The 18,816-nt window shown below is 37.4% G+C and overlaps 1 long non-coding RNA gene and 1 pseudogene across 1 annotated transcript in view; one reads left to right on the top strand and one right to left on the bottom strand.

Annotated features, from left to right (window-relative positions):
* Positions 1-18,816, top strand: part of LOC132364929 (uncharacterized) — a 212,852-nt gene that overhangs the window by 173,469 nt on the left and 20,567 nt on the right. The gene's annotated exons all lie outside the window — the stretch shown is intronic.
* On the bottom strand, positions 9,452-16,879 carry LOC132365525 (ubiquitin-conjugating enzyme E2 D3-like; annotated as a pseudogene).

Raw genomic sequence — 18,816 nt, 5'->3', positions numbered from 1 at the left:
GGTTTCTCCCTGGAGCCTGGCATGAAGAGCAGTCTTAACAGATATTTTTCAAAAATCATTAGGCTCTCTAGAATTCATGCCCATGACATTTGGATTGGATCCATTTTTTAAATCTAATGCTTTTCTACCCCCAGTGGTCTCTGGCCTTTCATCCTGCTCTTTACATCATGAATTTAGGAAAAAACAAGTATTTTCCCACTGAAAATATATGAGTTCTTTCATGTTCATTGATTTCTGGGCAAACAGGACCGCTTGAGTAGGAAAGAGAAGCATAGCTGATAAATTCTCTGCCCTTTAGGAAGGCTCCGTGATTTTTAATAACCCCCAATCTCTGCTCCTCACCTCTCTCAATTTCCTTTGTGCCTACTCATGATAAACTTACTTTCATATCTGCATTAGATTACCTAGGGTTATCAAAAGTCATAAGTGATAATTATTTAAGAAGGATTTTATTTTATTTTATTTATTTAAAAAATTAAAAAATTTAATACAATTTTTAAAGGTTACTTTCCATTTAGTTATTACAAAATACTGCTATATTCTCCATGTTGTACAATACATCCTTAAGCCTATCTTACACCCAATAGTTTGTACCTCTTACTTCTCCACACTTATATTGCTCACCCACCCCCCACCCCCAACTGGTAACCACTAGTTTGTTCTCTATATATGTGATTCTTTTTTGGTTATATTCACTAGTTTGTTGTATTTTTTAGATTCTACGTATAAGTGATATCATACAGTATTTGTCTTTGTCTGATTTATTTCACTTCACATAATGCCCTCCAAGTCCATCCATGTGACTGCAAATGGGAAAATTTCATTCTTTTTTTATGGTTGAGTAGTATTCCATTTTATCTATCATCTGTCTATCTATCTATCATCTATCTATCTATCTATCTATCTATCTATCTATCTATCATCTATCTATCTATTTATCTATCTATCTACCACAGCTTCTTTATCCATTAATATGTTGATGGGCACTTAGGTTGCTTCCATACCTTGGCAGTTGTAAATAACCTGCTGTGAACATTGGGGTGTGTGTATCTTTTTGAGTTAGTGTTTTTGTTTTTTTCAGATATATACCCAGGAGTGGAATTGCTGGGTCATACGGTAGTTCTTTTTTTTTTTTAATTTTTTTTTGAGAAACCTCCATACTCTTTTCCACAGTCGCTGCACCAATTTACATTCTCATCAACAGTGTACATGGGTTCCCCAAAAGGATTTTATTTTAGAAGTCATTATATGATTTTAATGTACAGTTAATATGCAATACACCTACATAGTTAATTTGTAAAATACCTGTCATTTCACTAGGAGACTGTATTCGTTTCCTATTGCTACTGGAGCAAATTACCACAAACTTAGTGTTTAAAACAATATACATTTAAAAAAAAATTAATTCATTTTTGGCTGCATTGGGTCTTCGTTGCTGTGCACGGGCTTTCTCTAGTTGCGGAGAGCGGGGGCTACTCTTTATTGCGGTGCGCGGGCTTCTCATTGTGGTGGCTTCTCTTGTTGCAGAGCACGGGCTCTAGAGTGCAGGCTCAGTAGCTGTGGCACACGGGCTTAGTCGCTCCCGGCATGTAGGATCTTCCCGGACCAGGGCTCGAACCCGTGTCCCCTGCATTGGCAGGCGGATTCTTAACCACTGCGCCACCAGGGAAGCCCAACAGTATACATTTTTAATCTTACAGTTCTGGAGGTCAGAAGTCTGAAACGGGTTTCACTGGGCTAAAATTAAGGTGTCAGCAGCGCTGGCTTCTTCTAAAGACTCTAGGGGGGAATCTGTTTTCTTACCTTTCCCAGTTTCTAGAGGCTGCGTGCATTCCCTGGATTGTGGCTCCGCATCACTCCAGTCTCTGCTTCCTTCATCACACCTCCTTTGACTCTGACCCTTTCACTTTTTGCCTCCTTCTTTCACTTTTAAGGACCCTTTGTGATTACATTGGGTCCACTCAGATAATCCAAGAAAATGTCCTCATCTCAAGGTGCTTGACTTGATCACACTTGCAAAGTCTCTTTTGTCCTGTAAAGTTAACGTATTCATAGGACATCTTTCTGTGAAAAAGGGCCAATATTCTCTTTACCGTAGGAATTTTCAGAATACTTATTTCTGTGCCATGATAGAAAAGCATCCCATACTGTCTCTATCTGTTTGTATCAAGGCCAGGATGAGACGAAAGACTACAGTCTTTATCATTATTATTGTTATTGTTTAGAAAAGATACAAATTTTATTGCTGTTCTTTTTTGAATTCCTAGGTAAAACTATGGTAATTCAACACTAACTGAGATCTTTTGCCCTACTATGGAAGGAATCACCCTGAATTCAATAAATAAACCATTCAGTAAAGAAATCATTAGTTTAGGAACCAATTGGCTCAGACTGCCTGAAACTACACATGTATTGTTATAATTAAATCGCTGCATATTGTTTCAGATTATTATATGTATGCATACACATTACACATAAAATAAAGGCACATTTAACATTCACACAAATCTAAACCAATCACTGGAAAATTTACACAAAGGCTAGTCCTGCCAGGCTGTTTTTTTGAATTTATCTACCTGTGGATTTTATTTGATTCCCTGACATAAGGCAAGTGGAATAAAATCCAGACCACTGGTCCAAATTTCATCAGCCGTAATGAATGATACAGGTCATTAAAGATGGCCATTTCATGCGATCCTCTGACCCAGAAATCTCCATTGATTCCTCGCTGCCCCCTTTAACTTTTCCTGTATTGTCTCCACCTTGTCTGTTATATGAACATCACCAAAGCTGTTCTTTCCACTTTTCCCTGACATCCTTAGTGATTTCCAGCATCCCTGTCTTTTGTTATCTTATATTGCCCTCTGCTAGAAGACACTCCTCTTTTCTTCTCCATTAATCTTAAATCACCAACAAATCTACCCACAAATCAAATTATTCTGACTTGGTGATTCCTATAGCACCCAGGATGCACCTTATTCACTTGTAATTTTGAGCAAGCTCTTTTTATTTGCGGCAAGGCGCAACTTTGAAATGTTAACTAATGTATTTTTTTCCTTTTCTGGTAACTATTTGCCCCCTCCTTTTGAGGCAGCTGCCAGGGCATTAAAGTTTTATTAACTTGTCCAAAGGGTGAAACAGCCAAACCAAAGAGTTAGTTCTCAGTTTTGAGGTTTCAAAAGCTTGGCCTCTGAATTTCACACGGCAAGGTTCAGAAGGACTTGGGGGTCAGAAAGTCTATTCCAAAGCCAGTGAACTGTAAACTGGTGTGTGTGTGTGTGTGTGTGTGTGTGTGTGTGTACCCTGGGGGTTCACAGACTTCCAGATCTTTAATTCCCTAGGTCCTCTTCTCAAACTGATCTGTCTATAGACACACTTACCATCTGCAGGGTTTCTTGTTTACTTTTCACACTTGTTCTTTTCCCATTTCCCCTCTTATTCACTCCTATTCTTGCTATGATGGAAAAACTCCCGAGAGCCAAAGCAAGGGACCCTGTGAAATACTGATGTTGAGAAAGCAAAGTGCTCTGATGACTGGCAAACACATCCTTTTCAACTCAGATGGCTTCTAATTCTTTACCCTAAACAAAATTGCTCTTAAATTATCATGAGACTTACTCAAGATTATTCCAAATAATCTTTGATGATAGACTACTATGTTATGTTTAGAATGTAACTCCAGAAAAGTTCAAAGAACTGAAGGCTGTTGCTATAACAAAATCTATTCCATTCCCAGCTACTTATTATTTTTTGAAAAGTTCTTTCAGTGCTATTTATTAAGATGAGGAATAACACTAAAGTTGACCTTTGTCTCATTCTAGTAATAAAATAATATTCCTGTATGAAGAGATGAACTAATTAGGAAAAACAAACCAATCCTGTCCATTTTATTGACATGAATTTCTGCTAGCATTTGAATTATTCTGTTTACTTATCAACATTAAAATATATTTGTATTGTTTCGCTTACTTGTGTACTAAATGAGAAGTGTTATGAGAACTCTTCAGAAGAAAAATTTAAAAAAAGTTTGAACTGTATGGTCACAGGAAATTTTAAAAAATGTCAATTTATATCTTTTTTTTGAGGGAATTATGATAAGCGTATTTACCAAAATTCTTTCAAATACAATGTTATTGTATTAGGATGAAGTTCTATGGGGAAAATGGAATGGAACTAAGACTTCAAGGAACATTATAAAACAAGATACACGTACATTTATATTTTTAAATGGACAATGGTGTGTATCAAATTCCTTTGGAATTTAGATTCCATTGGAAACATTTAAAAGAGTGGAGTAACAGTTTTATTTTGGACTTTCAATATTTACATTTCCCTGAAAGTCACATCTAGCAACCACTTAAACTTTTGACAAAAACCATATAAATAACCTAAAAATGTGTTGTAACTAGTGGGTATAACATCTTGAAATTATTTTAGGGACTAGATGAGCAAAAAGGCTTGAAGACCAGATCATAAGAGTCATTCATAATGATTTAAAAGCAAGCTTTCACATGAGATTAACAACCTATAGGTTGTGGGTAACAGAGAATGTTGATTTGAAGAGTGACAGTGCCTGGACTTGCCTCTGACAGTAGGTGGGAACTGGGGTCAGGAGATGATAGAATTTGCAGTGTCCAACCTGAGAATTGGCAGAATCTAAGTCCTCACTCTAGTCTGCAATTCCTAGGTAGCCAGTGATGGGTGGATAAGAGCAGGAGAGTAGAGATGGCTGTGTGGGAGAAACACCTAGGATTTATGAAGTTCCATTCATATGGTCCTTCCTAGTGTCCCTCTGGGTCTGGAGCCCAGTTGTCGCACAGCACTTACCCATCTCATTAATGCACCCTGTTTAGCTCACCTCCCTTCCCTGGCTCACTTTCCACACTGCCTGACTTATGCTTCCTGAGACCACCCCCCAAATAAACTACCTGCACCCAAGCTCTGTTACAGGATCTGCGCCCAAACCAAGATATGTGCCATCAGTTACTTTCTTAAATGGAATAAAATTAATTTCAACTCAACTTAGCATGCATTTATTGGGTGCATGCTAGGTTGTCTCTAGGGATACCCTAGAACTATTAATTAAAATTAATTAATTAATCAGAATGGAATTGTCAGGAGTATCAGCCGATTCTCTGTACTGTGTGTACATAAAGAGGTTTGGGAAAAACTGACCTTGAAGAAATTAATCTTAAAAAGAGACGAAATGTGTAGTGAGAAGCTGCTCTGTCAAAAGCCGGAAACCAAATGCAGAGACATAATAAAAGTTGAATATTTAGTGCACTTCTTTTGGAATAACCACAATTTTTCATTAAACATTTTTTCCTTATGAAATTTGCTGCTGCCCCCTCATGGCAACGAGGAACCATAAAAGAACCCAAGTGTAGTGTCTGGTTTTAAAACAATGGTTAAGGTTTATTTATAAGGGCAAATGAGAGTCATGTTCTATTATGGAGTTAATAGGAAATAAGCAAGATTTCCCTCTTAACTTCCATTATGGCTCATACGAATGCTAGTAATGCAATTATGTAAATGTCTGGCTGAGGTTTGGAGTGCTGCCTTTATTATTTAGCTGTAAAATTATAAAATGTCTAATTTACATATTACTTTTTTTTTTTTCAGCCGTGGTCTAAAGCCTATAAACAAGGTTTTATTTTTCAGAGAAGTTTTTTTAAAACAGAGGCTTCTGGCAGTGAGAATATATAGTCTTACCCTGCATTTGGCCTTGAGCTTTGAGCAGGGAGATATGTTTATAACTCCAGCTGGAGAAAACCAAAATTAGAGAGAAATAATAAGCATGTTAATAACTTTATAAGTTATTAACGAGTAGAGTCAGAGGGCTTGGAGGGGGGACCTGAGTTTCGAAACTCTCTTGGATAGTTTTTCTACACGTGTGATCTTGAGCAGAAAACATGGAAGCCTCTTGTGACACTTAGAATCATCACTGAGGCATTAGTGTCAGTTGGTTTTTTGATGCTCGAAATTACTAAGTTCTTCCTTCACTAAAACACTGTAGTGTTTTAATAAGGAACAGACGTGGGTCAGGAAAAAAAAAAGACACAGCGTGGAAGGCAGTGCTGGCTGCTTATATATCCATAGACTGTGTAAGCTGGAAAGAAGCTTTAGTATCATCTACTGTTTAAAAAAACCACTTTTTGGCTCTTACTAGGCACAGTGCTAGACAGTTACAAACATGACCTCATTCTATTGTTTTATCTGTCCTATGAAGTGAGCATGATTATCTCCATCTTTTTTTAAAAGTTTATTTTATATTGCGATATAGTTGATTAACAATGTAGTGTTAGTTTCAGGTGTACAGCAAAGTGATTCAGTTATGCATATACGTGTATCTATTCTTTTTCAAATTCTTCTCCCATTTAGGTTATTACAGAATATTGAGCAGAGTTCCCTGTGCTATATAGTAGATCCTTGTTGATTATCTATTTTAATTATAACAGTGTGTGCATGTCAATCCCAAACACCCAATCTATCCCTCCCCCAACCCTTTGCCCCTAGTAACCATAGTTCCTTCTCTAAGTCTGTGAGTCTGTTTCCATTTTGTAAATAAGTTCATTTATATCATTCTTTTTTTTTGATTCCACATATAAGCTGTATTATATGATATTTGTCTTTCTCTGACTTACTTCCCTTAGTATGATAATCCCCAGGTCCATCCAAGTTGCTGCAAATGGCATTATTTCATTCTTTTTAATGACTGAGTAATATTCCATTGCATATATGTACCACGTCTTCTTTATTCATTCATCTGTTGATGGACATGTAGGTAGCTTCCATGTCTTGGCTACTGTAAACAGTGCTGCAATGAACATTGGGGTGCATGTATCCTTTTGAGCCATGTTTTTCTCTGGATATATGCCCAGGAGTGGGATTGCTGGATCACATGGTAGCTCTATTTTTAGTTGTTTAAGGAACCTGCATACTGTTCTCCATATTGGCTGTATCAATTTACATTTCCACCAACAGTGCAAGAGGGTTCCCTTTTCTCCACACCCTCTCCAGTATTTATTGTTTGTAGATTTTTTGATGATGGCCATTCTGATTGGTGTGAGGTGATATCTCATTGTAGTTTTGATTTGCATTTCTCTAATAATTAGCGATGTTGAACATCTTTTCATGTGCATCTTGGCCATCTGTATGTGTTCTTTGGAGAAATGTCTATTTAGGTCTCCTGGCCATTTTTTGATTGGGTTGTTTGTTTTTAAGATATTGAGCCGCATGAGCTGTTTGTGAATTTTGGAGACTAATCCTTTGATTATTTCCATCTTATAGACTCCCAGAGGTAATGTGGCCAAGGTCTTAAACTAGAAATCAAAGAGCAAAGATTTATTGTTTTTTAGTAGCTTTTGCTTAATTTTTGTTAGATAATTTTATTAATTGATATATAACTGTAGGGTGAATTTTTATTTCATTTCATGGTGGTAAGAGCACAACATGAGACCCAGCTTCTTAAGTTTTTAAGTGTATAATACATTATTGTATATCACTATAGGTATAATGTTGTGCAGAAGATCTCTGATTCATCTTGCTTATCTGAAACTTTATGCCCATTGATTAGGAACTTCCCATTTCTCTCTCCTCCTTGCCCCTAACAACCACTATTCCTTCCACTCTTTGATGCTATGAATTTGACTATTTTAGGTATCTCGTATAGATGGAATCATGCAGCATTTGTTTTTCTGTGACTGGCTTCTGTCACTTAATGTCCTCAAGGTTCATTCATTTTTTTGCATTATTGCAGAATGTCCTTTTTTAAGGCTGAATTACTATAGCATGTATTGATATATACCACATTTTCTTTATCCATTCATCTTTGATGGACACTTGGGTTGTTTCCACATCTTGGCTGTTGTGAATAGTGCTGCAACGAACATAGGAGTGCCAATATTTTTTTTGAGATCCTGATTTCAATTCTTCTGGATAAATACCCACAACTGGGATTGCTGAATTGTATGGTGGTTTTATTTTTCATTTTTGAGGAATCTTCATACTGTTTTCCATAGTGACTGCACCATTTTTTTTGCATTCCCACCAACAGTGCTCAAGTGTTTCAATTTCTCCACATCCTTGCCAACACTTGTTGTCTTTTGTTTTTTTGATAATAGCCATCCTCACTGGTGGGAGGTGACATCTTATTGTGGTTTTGATTTGCATTTCCCTGATGATAGTCATATTGAGCATTTTTCATATACTTGTTGGCCATTTGTATGTCTTCTTTGGAGGAATGTCTATTCAAGTCCTTGACCCCTTTTTTATTCAGGTTATTAGCCTTTTTAAAAAAACTATTGAGTTATTGTTGTCTGATTTTTAACTACTCTATATATGTCTTATTTTTCTTCTGTGCTCTCTGTTTTGATATGCAATCTTTGGAAACTCTGTGATGTTCCAAAATCCCCGGGGTTATAAGTGACAGAGAAAGACTTAGAATGTAGTCTTTGACCCCCAGGCAAGTGGCTTGGTGCTGTACCACCTACCACCACCCCAGGCTTCCCTGTATGACAGAGGAGATGGCTGAGATGCAAGTGTGTAGTGACATGTAGACCAATTGTTGCCAGCATTTAAAAATAAAATCTCCAAGACTTGTAGCAGATTTTGGAGATGCAGATGTCTGGAGTATAAAAGGGAGTTGAGCCTCCTTCACTACCTCTTATGGATGCCTTCCTTCCCAGAAATAACCAGGACAGGAACCATTTTAATGTCCTTTGGCTGATAAATGGAAACTCACCCAAAGACTTTTCAGATGACTTTCAAAAAAACAAACAAGAAATTTTATACAGGTAGCCTTGGTAGTTTTGTTTTACAAATGCCCATTCTATTCATTTAGTAATTTTCTGCCTTTTCCATCAGACTCTTATTCCTGTTGACTTAGCTTTTCATCTACCTAGAAAAGCTTAGTTCATCTAAAATTGTGGAACTTCACAGTACACTACTTTTTAAAAGTTTTTGTTAAATATTATCCTTAAACTTCACTTCTTTAAAAATTTTATTTAGTATTCTCTTTTATTATTATTATTATTTGCTCTTCTTTTTTTGCTGTTTCTTCTTACTTTTTCTTGAGTCTTTTACTTTATTATTGTTTAAAAATTTTTATTGGCGTATAGTTGATTTACAGTGTTGTGTTAGTTTCAGGTGTACAGCAAAGTGAGTCAGTTATACATACACATATATCCACTCTTTTTTAGATTCTTTTCCCATAGAGGCCATTACAGAGTACTGAGTAGAGTTCCCTCTGTTATACAGTAGGTTCCTATTAGTTATCTATTTTATAAATAGTAGTGTGTATATGTCAATCCAAATCTCCCAATTTATCCCTCCACCCCTCACCCGCTGGTAACCATAAGTTTGTTTTCTACATCTGTGACTCTATTTCTGTTTTGTAAATAAGTTCATTTGTACCTTTTTTTTTTTTTTAGATTCCACATATAAGCGATATCATATGATATTTGTCTTTGTCTGACTTACTTCACTCAGTATGACAATCTCTAGGTCCATCCATGTTGCTGCAAATGGCATTATTTCATTCTTTCTTATGGCTGAGTATTATTCCATTGTATATATGTACCACATCTTTATCCATTCCTCTGTTGATGGACATTTATGTTGCTTCCATGTCCTGGCTATTGCAAATAGTGCTGCAATGAACATTGGGGTGCATGTATATTTTTGAATGATGTTTTTCTCTGGGTATATGCTCAGGAGTGGGATTGCTGGGTCATATGGTAATTCTATTTTTAGTTTTTTAAGGAACCTCCATACTGTTCTCCATACTGGCTGTACCAATTTACATTCCTACCAACAGTGTAGGAGGGTTCCCTTTCCTTCACACCCTCTCCAGCATTTATTGTTTGTAGATTTTTTTGATGATGGCCATTCTGACCAGTATGAGGTGATACCTCCTTGTAGTTTTGGTTTGCATTTCTCTAATAATTAGTGATGTTGAGCATCTTTTCATGTGCTTTTTGGCCATCTTTATGTCTTCTTTGCAGAAATGTCTATTTAGGTCTTCTGCCCATTTTTTGATTGGGTTGTTTGTTTTTTGATATTGAGCTGCATGAGCTGTTTGTATATTTTGGAGATGAATCCCTTGTTGGTTGCTTCATCTGCAAATATTTTCTCCTATTCTGAGGGTTGTCTTTTTGTTTTGTTTATCGTTTCCTATGCTGTGCAAAAGCTTTTAAGCGTTTCTTCTTACTTTTTGACCTCTGCTTCTACACTAGTTCTAGACTGAAGATGAACCGATACCCTAAAACTCATGATGATTCAGCATTTTCCCCTTGCAAAATCTTAACTTTTGGAAGTTAATGACTTTCTTTTCGTCTGTTTATATCTTCAGAGAATGCCACTGAAGGCATAAACCATATTTTCTTTCTACCAATAAGTCATTTTTATTTCAAGGGTTTGATGACCGTATCAAATAGACATTTATTTGTGTGTGTGTGTGTGTGTGTGTGTGTGTGTGAATGTAATGGTTAAGAATGTGATTGCTGATTACCTGAGTCAAATCTGGCTCAAATCTGGTGCTACCTAGGGCAAGTCACCCAATCTTTCTTTGCCACAATCTTGTAACCTGAAAAAGGAGGAAAGACAGTAGTATATATTTCAGAGAGTTCCTGTGAAGATTAATTAAGTTGTACTTGGGACAGTGTTTGGCTCAGAATAAGTAGGAGATAAGTGTTAACTACTATGTAGTAGTATAAATTCTCACAACACGGCTATTGGGTCTAGATCAGCACTGTGTGATGCAAGCATAATGTGGGTCATATACGCAATTGATTGATTGATTGATTGACTGATTGCTGGGCAGGGCCACAGGCCCATAATTCAGGCTTTATTTGCATAACTGAATCTCTGCATCTTCTACCTTTTGGTAAGTGAGCTATTATTTTTGACAGAGGGATCTTCAATAGGAGTCTTGGATAAGACTGATCATTTTTTAACCATCAGGCAGTCCAAGGAACTATTTTAAAAGGGATAATTGAATATCTTCATGTATACATTATTAAGACACCTAAATTTTTGGTGTTTACAGTATATAATCTTACTGCTACTTTTTAGTCTTTTTTTTCATTTTGCACAACCATGATATTAGGTATTAAGTGACATAATTCTTTCTCTACTAATGAACTTGTTTATCCATTTTGCAGACTCTAAATTGAGATCTTGTGAAAAGGAAATAGATAATGTGGGAACACAGAGAAAAATATATTGAAAATCAATGGAAGTATTGTTAACTACAGTATCATAAAATGTAAAAAGGTTCTAGTAGCCACATTTTAAAAAGGTAAAACATAAACTGGTGAAATTTATTTTAATAGTACATTTTATTTAACCCACCATATAAAAATGTTCCAATATGTAGTCAATATAAAAATTATCACAAGATATTTTACTTTTTACAAAAAATCAACTGTGTCTTTGAAATCAGGACATATGTTACATTTCCAGTACCTCTTCATTTGGACCAGACAGTCTTGTGCTCAGTGACCACATTTGGCTGGTGGATCCTGCACTGGGCAGTGCAGGTCTAGATTGCCAAACACTAAGATGAAAATTCTGATACAATGCCTCATTTGCCATGGATATTTTATGTAACATACTGGCCAGACTAGTAATACTATTAATCTAGGAATAGGGTTGGACTCAAGAAGTGTTGAGAAGAACTCAAAGTTTGTCTCCAGAGTTCCAGCTCCCAAGTTCAGGGCCTTCCTCCCATCTGGCACAACACTCCCTGCCCCAGGCAGGATCTCATGGGGGAGCCCACCCAAACCTACACTCCAGGGCTTTAGGTTTTGACATTACTGTCCATTCTGTGTCCTAATCCCCAAGGACTTGAATGTGATGAAGTTATAGTTGATTCTTGTTATTTATGGTAGTTATGTTTTATAAAGTCTCTGCAAACACTGGATTAGCAAATACTAAAGTGTTGCTCCTGGGGAGGTACAGGGTTAAGTTCTTGGGCCTCTGGTCACCATATTTTCATCAACCATCCAACGTCTAACCTTTTTAAATGTATTTCTGTTTAAATATACCTTAGTTACCATATACTGTTGATTCTTGAACATTGAACTCATGGCCAACAGCACTATAACTCATGCTTAAATGAAATTTATTCAATACACATACTACACAGTACTTTGGCACTAAGCTTGGGGAGCCATTCTATATATTTATTGATTGACTGATTTCAGTTTTATTGAGATATAATTGACCTACAGCACTGTATAAAATTTAAGGTATACAGCATAATAATTTGACTTACATATATCATAAAATGATGACCACAGTAAATTTATTGAACATCCACCATCTCATATAGATACAAATTAAAGAAATAGAAAAAAATTTTCTTCCTTGTGATGAGAGTTTTTAGGATTTATTCTCTTGACTTTCATATATAACATATGGCAGTATTAATTATATTTATCATGTAGTACATTACATCCCTAGTACTTATTTATCTTATAACTGGAAGTTTGTACCTTTTGACCAACTTCATCCAATATTCCTAACCCCCCAACCCCCTTCCCTGCCTCTGGTAACTATAAATCTGTTCTCTTTTTCTATGAGTTATTTGTTTGTTATTTGAATTATAATTGACTTACAACATTATGTTAGGTCCTCATGCACAACATAGTGATTTGAAGTTTCTACACATTTCAAAATGATCACCATGGTAAGTCTAGTTACCATACAAAGATATTACATTATTATTGACTATATTCCTTATGCTGTACATTTCATTTTAAACAGTGAAATCACCAACCAAAAGCACAAAAATACGAAAAACATGGCAGTAACTAGACTGCTAAAGGACACTTGTTTTATAGTATGAGAGCTTAAACAAGAAGGCAGAGTATTGTCTTGATTGACCTCAGTTGGAAATGTATATGTGGGGAAAGTCAAACTTTTTGCCTCTCTGTGCATATCCATGAACGGACACAAAAGTTCCACGAATATTGATTTTGATGTTACAAATAAATTTTAGTGCATAGGCAAATTTGGGAATAATTGAGATTGGCTGTATTCCTTTTTTGACAGCATCTACATTTTCAGAGATGCTTCTAGTGGATGTAGGTGGGCAGTTGGGAAGCTATGGTGTTCCTTCAAACTTCATTACATGGATGATGGCTCATACATGGTGAACTGCCCACTCCCAGGGAGTGGAGCAGCTGCTAAGTGAGAGTACCCTGGGGCTTGATTGGGCAGAGTCAGCTACAAGCAAATAGAGCCAGAGAATGAGCAGAGCTGCACCTTGGGAAAAGGTAAAAGCACAGGAGCCCCAAATCTAGTGATCTTCAAGTGCAAAGCAAGGGCAGGGGTGGGAGATAAAGTCAACTGATGAGGAGGCCATAAGAGATAGTGAGATGAAAAGGTCAGGACCCTTGGGTGAGTAGGGATGGGGTGTCTAGAGTTGCCTTTTTTGGGGAACCAGCTATGTGGGGCATAAGTAAGTTTCTCTGGGATAAAGACACAGGGCTTTGAGTGAGCACAGTACCCTGGCTCACACCTAAGCTTACTGTACATAGTCAGTGACAGATTATGCAAGAAGTGTTGGTATCTCCATCTACTCTTTTGTCTCATCATTAATCAAGTTGACCTGATTTTCTTAATTTGCTGGGCCCTCACCCTTTGTAGCATCAAACCACCTTTTGTTTGAAACAAACAAAGTATATGTATATATTGTAAGTGATTCTAATTTCATCAAGAAAACAGCAGCACATTTAAAATATATAGTGATTCTGTTATTATACATGTTTATCCATTACACGGAACTCTCTTTTGGGTAAGTCTTCTCGAATAGTTTATTTTCTTTTTTTAAAATAAAGATTGTGTTTAGCCTCTTGTGTATCACTCAGTCCCATGTCACAGTAGACATTCTTTAACCATGTTTGTTCTTTCAACTAGGAATATTATCTGGTTTCATTGTTTCCAAACTGGAACTGATTTTTCCTAGTCTTTATTCTACATAAAATTCAGCCTGATCACATCACCTCTTCCTGCCCTTATTCCAAAACACTCTCCACACCCTACCTGTCCAGGAAAATATATTTTGAACAAAATTGACAAGGCTTAGGGGGTGTATTTTCCTACTTTATTGCAGCTTTGTAAAAATTAGGAGATCACATAAGCAAAGAATAGGAAAAATATATCTGGAATGATATAATATGGTACAGTGGGAAGCCAAATAACCAAGTTGGAAAAGGATGCTAGGAAATTAATCAATAAACTAGAATCTGGATAAGATAAAGCTTAGGAAACTTATCCATCAAGTAGAAACATTTTTGTTGAAGAGGTGTCAGGACAATGATATAACGGAAAATTTCGAGAAATAGAAAAACGATCCAATAACTCAATACTAACACAACTCCATAAATGTTACCTACTATTCTTTTTTTTTAATTGAAGTATAGTTGATTTACAATGTTGTGTTAGTTTCAGGTATACAGCAAAGTGATTCAGTTATTCTTTTTCAGATTCTTTTCCCTTATAGGTTATTACAAAATATTGAGTATAGTTCCATGTGCTATATAGTAGATCCTTGTTGGTTATCTATTGGTAGTAGTAGTAGCTGGTAGTAGTACCTGTTAATCCCAAACTTCTAATTTATCCCTCGCACCCCCTTTCCCCTTTGGTAACCATAAGTTTGTTTTCTATGTCTGTGGGCCTATTCCTATTTTGTATATAAGTTTATTTGTATCATTTTTTTTTAGATTCCACATAGAAGTGATATCATATTATAGTTAACTACTATTCTTCCTTGCAGTATAGGGTGGTGGCTAGGAGTGTCAGCTCAAGTCAGACAGACTTGAGAATAAATTTCAGGTCCATCATTACTGACTGAAAAAGTTCTTTAAGAGTCTCAGCTTTAGTTTTCTTAGCTGTATATGGGCATAAATAGATAAAGTATCTAAAATGATTAATGAGATACCTGGGGCAAATTAACTTATTAAAATAATCTTTTAAACACATATTTCTTAAGCCTGTGCTATGTACCATCTTCATAGACCTTATGGTCAAGAGAGGGAGGCAGACAATCAAATAAGCACACAGGTAGGTAATGGCAGATGGAAAAGGAAAAATACAGAATGTTAGGAGAGCAACAGATAGAGAGATCTGGCCTGATCTGCAGGGCCAGGGAAGGTTTTCTGAGAAAGTGATGTTGGGCTGAGAAGTAGAGGACAACTGGGGGTTAAATAAGGAAAGAAGGAAGGGCACATGGGATGTATATATTAACAATAATTTAAAGTTTATTCCAGATCCAATTCAGGTTAATCTGATTTTAATGTAGCATCACATGGCAACATTCTGAGTTCATTCCTGAGATCACTGTTGTACTTATCTCTGTTTTATAGATCTGTGTAATCTCTGGCCTTAGGGGGTAATCTGGGTTTGGATCACAAAGCAGTGAAGAAATGAATATATAGATCCTTTTTTGACCTACCTGCTAGAGAAATGGAAATAAAAACAAAAATAAACAAATGGGACCTAATGAAACTTAAAAGTTTTTGCACAGCATAGGAAACCATAAACAAGACCAAAAGACAACCCTCAGAATGGGAGAAAATATTTGCAAAAGAAGCAACCGACAAAGGATTAATCTCTAAAATATACAAACAGCTCATGCAGCTCAATATCAAAAAACAAACAACCCAATCCAAAAATGGGCAGAAGACCTAAATAGACATTTCTCCAAAGAAGATACACAGATTGCCAACAAACACATGAAAGGATGCTCAACATCACTAATCATTAGAGAAATGCAAATCAAAACTACAATGAGGTGTCACCTCACACCAGTCAGAATGGCCATCATCAAAAAATCTACAAACAATAAATGCTGGAGAGGGTGTGCTGAAAAGGGAACCCTCTTGCACTGTTGGTAGGAATGTAAATTGATACAACTACTATGGAGAACAGTATGGAGGTTCCTTAAAAAACTAAAAAGAAAACTACCATATGACCCAGCAATCCCACTCCTGGGCATATACCCTGAGAAAACCATAATTCAAAAAGAGTCATGTACCAAAATGTTCATTGCCGCTCTATTTACAATAGCCAGGACATGGAAACAACCTAGGTGTCCATCGACAGATGAATGGATAAAGATGTAGCACATATATACAATGGAATATTACTCAGTCATAAAAAGAAACAAAATTGAGTTATTTGTAGTGAGGGGGATGGACCTAGAGTCTGTCATACAGAGTGAAGTAAGTCAGAAAGAGAAAAACAAATACCGTATGCTAACACATATATATGGAATCTAAAAAAAAAAAACAAAAAAAAACGGTTCTGATGAACCTAGGGGCAGGACAGGAATAAAGATGCAGATGTAGAGAATGGACTTGAGGATATGGGGAGGGGGAAAGGTAAGTTGGGACGAAGTGAGAGAGTGGCATTGACATATATACACTACCAAATGTAAAATAGATAGCTAGTGGGAAGCAGCCACATAGCACCGGGAGTTCAGCTCGGTGCTTTGTGACCACCTGGAAGGGTGGGATAGGGAGAGTGGGAGGGAGATGCAAGAGGGAGGGGATATGGGGATATATGTATACATATAGCTGATTCACTTTGTTATACAGCAGAAAGTAACACAACAATGTAAACAATTATACTCCAATAAAGATGTTTAAAAAAAAAAGAACTTTAGAAATAGCTAAAGCAGGAGATCACTGTGATTTTAAATTAGCAAGGCAACTGCTGCCATTAATTTTAATATTTGGATGATACATTCTTATTGTAAATGCAACCTTAGGTGGTTTGAAGGGGTAGTCTGCAGGAAATGAGCTGTCAACAAGAATACACCACCTTGATATGGGTCATGATTAGGTCCCATAGTGGCTTGACAATGACACATATGATCCTCAGCTGGGTCAGCTGTACAGGCAAAGCCCTCGAGGTATTGGGGGATCAAGTGTTTTTCTGGGGAATTGAAAGTTGGCCAGTGTGGCTAGATGGCATTGAAAGAGATGAGCCTGAATAGGTGGGCAGAGGCCACATCAAGCTGGACCTTTATCTTCAGGGCAGTGGGGAACCAATGAAGGACTGTAAGCTGGGAAGGGAGACATGATGGGCTGTGAGAATAGAGTGAAAGAGGGGCAAGGGTGAATGTTTGCTCTTCCTGTCCTTACAGTGAAAGCTGATTGATGGTGGCTGAACCGAATGGTGACATGTACAATTGAGAAAAATGGAGAGATCTGGGAAGCGAAATTGACAGGACTTTGATGGGCTTGGTGTGGCCACTGAGGAAGAGGGAGATGTTAAGGACGAGTTCTGGTCTTCCGACTGGAAACTGCATATGTGGTGGTGCCATTCATTGCAGTGGGCAATACCAGAAAAGTACCAGCTTTATAGAGTAACGTGCTTATTTACACGCAGACATGTTTCACAAATCTGAAACCATAATGTACATTTTGCCTAACAACTTACTTTTATTCATGAAAGAGCATCAAGATTCATACGCATGTATCTATGCAAACACACATACACAAAAATCATAGCTTTGCCACAATTGGTCTATACTAGCCCAAACCTTCACTTAGCTGTATTATAAACTTAAGAAATGTGAAAATTTTACACTGTTTCTATCACTTCTGAAAATCTGTCTTGTATGTTTTGCTCTTAGGTTTCTAAAGAACTGCAATGTATTAATCCCCTGGTCAAACAGTTATTTTTCTCCCCAGACAGTGAAATTTATGTTTTGAAGATTTAGTATCATATTCAAGATTCTGAACCACTTTCCTGCCTCATGTTCATTATTTTCCTCCTCACCCTGGGTGTATTGTATTTTTTTATTTGTTTGTTTTTATTCTGTCGATCCTTCTGCCTCGAATGTCCTCTAAACACTTCTGCCCCAGCTGAACTCGTATTCATCCTTCAAGGCCTCTTTGAAACATTACCTTCCCTCTGAAGCTTTTCTGGATCCCTGTCATATTGTTTCTAACCTGCCTCGTTCTGGTGTGAGTTTATCTCATAGACAGACTTGCATTAAAGTGAAGTTGTTCCTATCAGTCTTCTCCTTTAGGTCAAGAGTTTCTAACACTTTTTTGATGATACTTTCTGATTTAAGTTGGGCTCTCCTAGAAGCAGATCCTGAGATGAGGATCTGAGTGCAAGTCATCTCTTTCGGGAGGGAATGGAGTGGAGTGGGGAATGGAGACAGGGAACGGAAGAAAGCTGGTATGAGGTGCGTTACTGAACAGGTAAACCCTGCAGGCATCCAGGGCTCCTTCCCTCTGGGACCTCCGAGAAGCTGTGTAGAGAAGGGGTCCCCAACCCCCGGGCTGTGGACCGGTACCTATCCATGGCCTGTTAGGAACCGGGCCTCACAGCAGGAGGTGAGCCGCTCCCCATCACCCACATTACTGCCTGAACCAGCCCCCCCGCCCCCTCCTCCCCCACCGGTTAGTAGAAAAATTGTCTTCCACGAAACTGGTCCCTGGTGCCAAAAAGTTGGGGACCGCTGGTGCAGAACAGGTCTCAGGGCTATTGCACCTGAAGGCAAGGATGCTGGAGAGATTTTCCTCTAATGTCAGCTAGTCAGTGGTTGGTTGAAGACTGCTCCAAGGGACCTTGACTCCCCAGTGTTTCTGCTCTGACCTGCTCTGCTTCTGGGCCAAATACACTCCAGCAGCCAGAGGACCCCTCATACAGAAGTTGCAGATATTTGCAGTTGGTGAATAGGGAAAAGTGAGTGCTGAAGGCACTGATGATATCTGCAATGCCCTCTGTATATACATGGAATATTTTCTTACTTCTAAGTCATATGCAACAGTGAAAGCTTCTCCCTTCTCC

This window comes from Balaenoptera ricei, chromosome 4 (genome assembly GCF_028023285.1).
Source record: "Balaenoptera ricei isolate mBalRic1 chromosome 4, mBalRic1.hap2, whole genome shotgun sequence".
Classification (NCBI taxonomy): Eukaryota; Metazoa; Chordata; class Mammalia; order Artiodactyla; family Balaenopteridae; genus Balaenoptera; species Balaenoptera ricei.
Note: the sequence above shows the minus strand (reverse complement) of the source record. Positions and strands in the feature narration are given on the sequence as shown.